The sequence below is a fragment of the Cherax quadricarinatus genome, chromosome 11, assembly GCF_038502225.1.
Source record: "Cherax quadricarinatus isolate ZL_2023a chromosome 11, ASM3850222v1, whole genome shotgun sequence".
NCBI classification, from domain to species: Eukaryota; Metazoa; Arthropoda; class Malacostraca; order Decapoda; family Parastacidae; genus Cherax; species Cherax quadricarinatus.
The window spans coordinates 26,482,852-26,491,382 of record NC_091302.1 but is presented as its reverse complement, the minus strand read 5'-3'; positions in this window follow the sequence as shown (position 1 = coordinate 26,491,382).

Sequence of the window (8,531 nt, the reverse complement as noted above, 5' to 3'; positions counted from 1 at the left end):
CATAGCTCCGTGTCTGCCTTGGCGGATGACACCTGAATTACCATGGCAGTGACCTCCATCGAAGGCACCAAAAGACTCCAAGCGCACATCAACCAAATCTTCAAATGGACCACTAAAAACAATATAAAGTTCAATCAAGAGAAATTTCAAATACTCAGAAATAGAAAACTCGAGGAAATAAAAACTGTATCAGGATATACAACAAATTCTAACAATATGATAGAGCGAGAAAGTAATGTGAAGGACCTGGGAGTGATAACGTTAGAGGATCTCACCTTCAAAACCACAACAATGAATCTACCGCATCTGCTAGAAAAATTAGACGATGGATAATGAGAACCTTCAAAACAAGGGACGCTAAGCCCATGACGATTCTCTTCAAATTGCTTGTTCTCTCTAGGCTGGAATACTGCTGTTCACTAACTACCCCCTTCAAGGCAGGCGAAATTGCTGACCTAGAGAGTGTACAAAGAACTTTCACGGCACACGTAAGTACGATTAAGCACCTAAATTACTGGGAACGGTTGAAGTCCCTTGATTTGTATTCTCAGGAACGCAGGCGAGAGAGATACATGATGACATACACTTGGAAAATACTAGAGGGATTAATACCTATCTTGCACAAAAATTCACTCCCCCTGAAAATAAAAGACTCGACAGGAGACGCAACATTCCCCCATTGAAAAGCAGGGGCGCCACGAGTACGCTGAGAGACAACGCAATAAGTGTCAGGGGCCCAAGACTGCTCAACTGTTTCCCAGCATACATGTAGCGGATTACCAATAGACCCCTGACTGTCTTCAAGAAGGCACTGGACAAGCGCCTAAAGTCAGTACCTGACCAGCCGGGCTGTGGTTCATGTCAGCTTGCGTGCGGCCAGTAGTAACAGCCTGGCTAATCAATCCCTGATCCACCACGAGGCTTGATCTCAGACTGGGCCGCAGGGGCGTTGACCCCCGAAACCCTCTTCCAGGTACATATACATATATATATATATATATATATATATATATATATATATATATATATATATATATATATATATATATATATATATATATATATATATATATATGTGTGTGTGCAATAAGATCAGAGTGAACAGGTGATTTCAAAATATGCAAAACAACCACTCTGAAAGAATAGAGAAATTCCAAGCGCTTTCGTGACTACTCACATTATCAAGGAACTATGAAAGTGAAGCATCCAAGGAAGCTATATAAGGGGTCCGGCCAGCACCTCACTATCAGATCCCACAACGGTTAAACACGTGACGCGCGGCGAGCCAACTTGGATAGGACCTTTGCACAACTCACCCCCAAGCTATTCTACCCAAGAAAATTTAAAAATTATTTGTCCAGTGTATTATTAAATTCTTCCCAAATTCTATTAATTATAAATGGATCTAATTTATATAAACCAAAGGAAATATTCATATTACTGTCAAAACTGCTTTTTATGAAACAAGATTCAATTATATTCCTGTCGACCATGGACTTGCTTGATACTACTTTCTCAACTTTTTGAAAATCAATTGGGTGGTTAAAGTCTCTTACATGAATAAATAGAGCATTGGAATCTTGTCCAGTTCTAATGCTATATTTATGTTGTTTTAATCTTAGTTCGAGATTTTTACCAGTTTGACCGTAATAAACTTTATCGCAAATTTTACAAGGAATCTTATAGACACATCCATCAGCATTTTGGGGGGAATTCTTTATCAAAAGTTTTTTTTTTTTTTTTTTTTTTTATTACGGTCAAACTGGTAAAAATCTCGAACTAAGATTAAAACAACATAAATATAGCATTAGAACTGGACAAGATTCCAATGCTCTATTTATTCATGTAAGAGATTTTAACCATCCAATTGATTTTCAAAAAGTTGAGAAAGTAGTATCAAGCAAGTCCATGGTCGACAGGAATATAATTGAATCTTGTTTCATAAAAAGCAGTTTTGACAATAATATGAATATTTCCTTTGGTTTATGTAAATTAGATCCATTTATAATTAATAGAATTTGGGAAGAATTTAATAATACACTGGACAAATAATTTTAAAATTTTCTTGGGTAGAATAGCTTGGGGGTGAGTTGTGCAAAGGACCTATCCAAGTTGGCTCGCCGCGCGTCAGGTGTTTAACCGTTGTGGGATCTGATAGTGAGGTGCTGGCCAGACCCCTTATATAGCTTCCTTGGATGCTTCACTTTCATAGTTCCTTGATAATGTGAGTGGTCACGAAAGCGCTTGGAATTTCTCTATTCTTTCAGAGTGGTTGTTTTGCATATATATATATATATATATATATATATATATATATATATATATATATATATATATATATATATATATATATATATATATATATATATATATATATATATATGTCGTATATATATATATATATGTATATATATATATATATACATATATATATATATATATATATATATATATATATATATGTATATGTATATATATGTATATATATACATATTCGGCACGACATATATATATATATATATGTCGTGCCGAATATGTAAAACTGGTCAATTAGCAAAAACTCATTTAAAATTAAGCCCTTTCTAAAATTTTCTCTTATACGTTTAAAGATATAATTTTTACATTAATGTTGATGTAAAAAATTATATTTTTGCACCAAAAGAATCTTAGAAAACTTACCTAACCTTATTATAACAAGCGCAATTTATTTTAGCCTAACTCAACTAAATATATTTTAGATTTGTTTACAATAATTTAATACTAAACAAACACAGTGAAATATATATTTTTTCGTTAGGTTCAGAATGATTTTGGCGGAATTATTGCATACACAAATTTTCACTTGTCCTATATGGCAAGATGAATGTTGCTGTTTAAGCCAAGATCGCAACTTCTGCCTATTCGGCACGACATATATATATATATATATATATATATATATATATATATATATATATATATATACATATATATATATATATAATATATATATATATATACATATATATATAATATATATATATATATACATCCTAGGTAGTAGGTTGGTAGACAGCAACCACCCAGGGAGGTACTACCGTCCTGCCAAGTGAGTGTAAAACGAAAGCCTGTAATTATTTTACATGATGGTAGGATTGCTGGTGTCTTTTTTCTGTCTCATAAACATGCAAAATTTCAGGTAAGTCTTGCTACTTCTACTAATACTTAGGTCACACTGCACATACATGTACGTGCAGATATATACACACCCCTCTGGGTTTTCTTCTATTTTCTTACTACTTATTGCTCTTGTTTATTCCTCTTATCTCCATGGGGAAGTGGAACAGAATTCTTACTCCGTAAGCCATGAGTGTCGTAAGAAGCGATTAAAATGCCGGGAGCGAGGGGCTAGTAACGCCTTCTCCTGTATATATTACTAAATGTAAAAAGAGAAACTTTCGTTTTTCCTTTTGGGCCACCCTGCCTCGGTGGGATATGACTGGTTTGTTGAAAGAAGAATATATGCATGTATATATATATATATATATATATATATATATATATATATATATATATATATATATATATATATATATATATATATATATATATATATATATTTATATACATTTTTTTTCAACAAGTCGGCCGTCTCCCACCGAGGCAGGGTAACCCAAAAAGAAAGAAAATCCCCAAAACAAAATTCTTAAATCATCGTTCAACACTTTCACCTCACTCATACATAATCACTGTCTTTCCAGAGACGCCCAGATACAACAGTTTAGAAGCATATATAAAGATATATAACATATCCCTCCAAACTGCCAATATCCCAAACCCCTCCTTTAAAGTTCAGGCATTGTACTTCCCATTTCCAGTACTCAAGTCCGGCTATATAAAAATAACTGGTTTCCATGAAACCCTTCACTAAATATTACCCTGCTCACACTCCAACAGCTCGTTAGGTCCCAAAAGCCATTCGTCTCCATTCGCTCCTATCTAACACGCTCACTCACGCTTGCTGGAAGTCCAAACCCCTCGCCCACAAAACCTGTTTTACCCTCTCCCTCCAACCTGTTCGAGGACGACCCCTACCCCGTCTGCCTTTCCCTACAGATTTATACGCTCTCAAAGTTATTCTGCTTTCATCCATTCTCTCTAAATGACCAAACCACCTCAACAACCCTTCTTCAGCCCTCTGACTAATACTTTTATTAACTCCACACCTTCTAATTTCTACACTCCAAATTCTCTGCATAATATTTACACCACACATTGCCCTTAGACAGGACATCTCCACTGCCTCCAGCCGCCTTCTCGCTGCAGCATTTACAACCCAAGCTTCACACCCATTTAAGAGTGTTGTTACCTCTATAATTTCATATATTCATTTCTTTGCCTCCATGGATAGCGTTTTGTGTCTCCACAAATACCTCATTGCTCCACTCATATTTTTTCCTTCATCATTTCCATGATTAACCTCATCTCTCATACATCCATCCACTGACACGTCAACTTCCAAATATCTGAAAACATTCACTTCTTCCATACTCCCTCTCTCCAATGTGATATCCAATTTTTCTTTATCTAAATCGTTTGATACCCTCATCTTCTTACTCTCATCTATGTTCACTTTTAACTTTCTACCTTTACACACACTCCCAAACTCGTCCACTAACCTTTGCAACTATTCTTTAGAATCTCCCATAAGCACAGTATCATCAGCAAAAAGTAACTGTGTCCACTCCCATTTCATACTCGATTCCCCATAATTTAATCCCACCCCTCTCCCGAACACCCTAGCATTTACTTCTTTTACAACCCCATCTATAAATATATTAAACAACCATGGTGACATTACACATCCCTGTCTAAGACCTACTTTTACTGGGAAGTAATCTCCCTCTCTTCTACACACCCTAACCTGAGCCTCACTATCCTCATAAAAACTCTTTACAGCATTTAGTAACTTACCACCTATTCCATATACTTGCAACATCTGCCACATTGCTCCACTATCCACTCTATCATATGATTTTTCTAAATCCATAAATGCAATGAAAACTTCCCTACCTTTATCTAAATACTGTTCGCATTTATGCTTTAACGTAAACACTTGATCTACACATATATGCTACACGTATATGCTTCTAAACTGTTGTATTCTGAGCACCTCTGCAAAAACAGTGATTATGTATGAGTGAGGTGAAAGTGTTGAATGATGAAAGTATTCTCTTTTTGGGGATTTTCTTTCTTTTTGGGTCACCCTGCCTAGGTGGGAGACGGCCGACTTGTTAATATATATATATATATTATATATATATATATATATATATATATATATATATATATATATATATATATATATATATATATATATATGTATATACATATATATATATATATATATATATATATATATATATATATATATATATATATATATATATTTATTTATTTATTTATTTATTTATTTATTTAAGAAGAGTGCGATATTTTAGCATGTCTCCCAGGAAGCCCGCCAACATTCTGAGACACCGTAGTCTACTCGGTCATCAATGCTTCATACATTAGGTTTATCTGGAGATCTGGAGTTTATCTGGACAGAGTTCCGGGGGTCAACGCCCCGCGGCCCGGTCTGTGACCAGGCCTCCTTAGGTCAGTGTCCCAGGATGCGACCCACACCAGTCGACTAACACCCAGGTACCCATTTTTTACTGATGGGGAACATAGACAACAGGTGGAAAGAAACACGTCCAATGTTTCTACTCTGGCTGGGAATCGAACCCAGGCCCTCATCGTGTGAAGCGAGAGCGTTAACCACCAGGCCACCAGAGCCCAATACCTTTGGACATATCACTCCTGATGTGAACACATACGTGGCCATGGAAGCTACAAAACTAGTTTCACTCTCCAGTTTGAATGCCAGTCTTCACGAACATACTAATGCATCCACGAGTGAGTGTTTTTAAGCAATCAACAATACTGTGACTAGCAGGGTAAAGAACCCCCAATATTTTAGCGTGCCTCCCGCGAAGCTCGCCAAAATTCCTACTCATTATTCCACTGGGTGACGAATGTGCTCCCATCACGAGTGACATGTCCAGTGGTACCAGGCACCTGGTGTGTGTTACGAGTATGGCCATACCCGTTATATTTTATACAAGGATGTGCTCCTTTATTTTATAATATATATGCTAATGCTAATATTGTATTATATTATATTTTGTTAGCAGTTCTTAATATTGTCATGTAGTGGGAAACCACTAGTGTAAGTGCCGGTTAGCACTTCAGGTACTTAAGTCTCCCTCAGTCACGTGACCAACGTGACGTCGGCCTATCACTCAGTGGTACCGGCAGTAGGTTCACTACTCTTACTGAGTAGGTTCTCAGCCCTTGCTCTGAGTAGGTTCACCGCCCTTGCTCAGAGCAGGTTCACTACTCTTGCTGAGTAGGTTCACCGCCCTTGCTCAGAGCAGGTTCACTACTCTTACTGAGTAGGTTCACCGCCCTCGCTCAGAGCAGGTTCACTACTCTTACAGAGTAGGTTTACAGCACCTGCTCAGAGAAGGTTCACAACCCTTGCTCTGAGTAGTTTTACAGCACTTGCTGAGAGTATGTTCTTCACTCACTCTGACTAGCATTCCCACTTCTAGTCTGGGCTTGCATAGCCAAGGGAGCACATTTCACTCATTGACCTCTCATAAGAGACATGTCAAGTTCTCTTGTGGTCGTTTTCTTTCATGATTGACTTTCTTAAGCTTGTCACTTTCGAGTTATTTATACTCGGGTAAATTAATCTTTCCGTGTGACTGAATAAGCCTTGTCGGCTTTTATGTTAATGTGTGGTCTAAGCTATTCTTAGTCATGTTGGATGGAAATGAGACTAAGTCCGTCACTTACGAGTTCTTGTATACTCTGAATTTATAGTTCAGATAAGTCTTTATAAGCATTGTAAGTTACTTCGTGGCTAGGTCTTAATAGCCCTTATAGGTGCATATTATTGGTGATTTTAGTACAAAGCTCAACCTCAAGAGGTTCATTTATTCATATCAATGTACTAGTACGTACCAAGAGGAATGTAAGAGTTAAACTCCTTATTTTATGTTGATCATAACATATCATGCATTAAGCTAAAACTCTTCTAGTAAAGATTTTAAGTTTTAGTTATTTGTTTTGTAATCCTGAATTCTTATTAAAAGTTATTGTTACAAAACAGTAAACAGGCCATATGTTCAACAAGAATGCTACCTTAACACTCTACCATACCATTGGAGAAGGTTAAGAAGAAGAGTTTTGTAAGTGTGTGAAGCATTGAAGGTGGCATCAACACGCTATCTTTCCTCAGAGAAAAATATCTCCCTTTAACCTACCTATGCAAAGTTGCTCTTGAAACATTTCATTTATTTTACTTTTTATTTATTTATTTATGTCTTTGTAGTACATTGAGATTATGTATTTACAATAATTGATTGCAATGCAGAGAGAGCCTCTATTATGCCTAGGCATTATGGGCCAACTTAACATTATTGATTTACTGACTACTTAACACTTAAGAATTATATCATAGTTGTACAGTAGATCTGTTAATTATAAGCGAATCTAATTTATATAAAACAAAGGATATATTCATATATTCAAAAATGATTTTTGTGAAACAATGATTCAGTTATATTCCTGTCGACAATGGATAATAGGTTCAAAAGTAATTATTGAAATTATGATATGGGAATACGTATTGAGTATCGGAACACTTAGTATTGAGCATTTAGTCGAGGGTGATTAAGCGGCTTTTGAGAAGAGTCTTAAATTGATTCTCAGACCGGCTTACTTTAGTATCTTCTGGTAATGATTTCCATATTTTGGGGCCCTTTATGTGCATAGAGTTTTTACACAATGTGATATGGACAAAAAGAGATCTGTGTCTTGTGTTATGGTCGTGTGTCCTGTTAAGGTTAGTGAGGAGAAGTTTGAGTGGAGGGTTTATGTTTGCGTGTAATGTTCTGTGTATGTAGTAGGTACATGAATAAGTGTGGATGTTCTTAATGGTGAGCAGATTTAGACTTTTAAAAATTGGTGGAGTATGCTGCCGGGATTGGGAATTTGTTATCATTCTGACTGCTGCCTAGCTCCGAGTTTGGCCCATTAGGCAAAGGTGTTCTTTGCCGAATTAGCAGAATGATTTTTTTTTTGCCATAAATATGGTAAATTCAATCTGAACATACCAAAAATATATATCATTGCTCTGAAGTAATATGAAATAAATTTAAACTGACCAATGCTATACATAACAGGATTTATCTAAAAAAAGTTACACTATTTTAAGTTAGGTTCCATGAGATTTCTCAATTTTGGTTCAAACAAAAATCTTTGTCATTCTTTCGACTAGCTGGTCGTATCCCACCAAGGAAGGGTGGCCCAAAAAGAAAAACGAAAGTTACTCTTTTTAAATTTAGTAATTTATACAGGAGAAGGGGTTACTAGGCCCTTGTTCCCGGCATTTTAGTAGCCTCTTACAACACGCATGGCTTACGGAGGAAGAATTCTGTTCC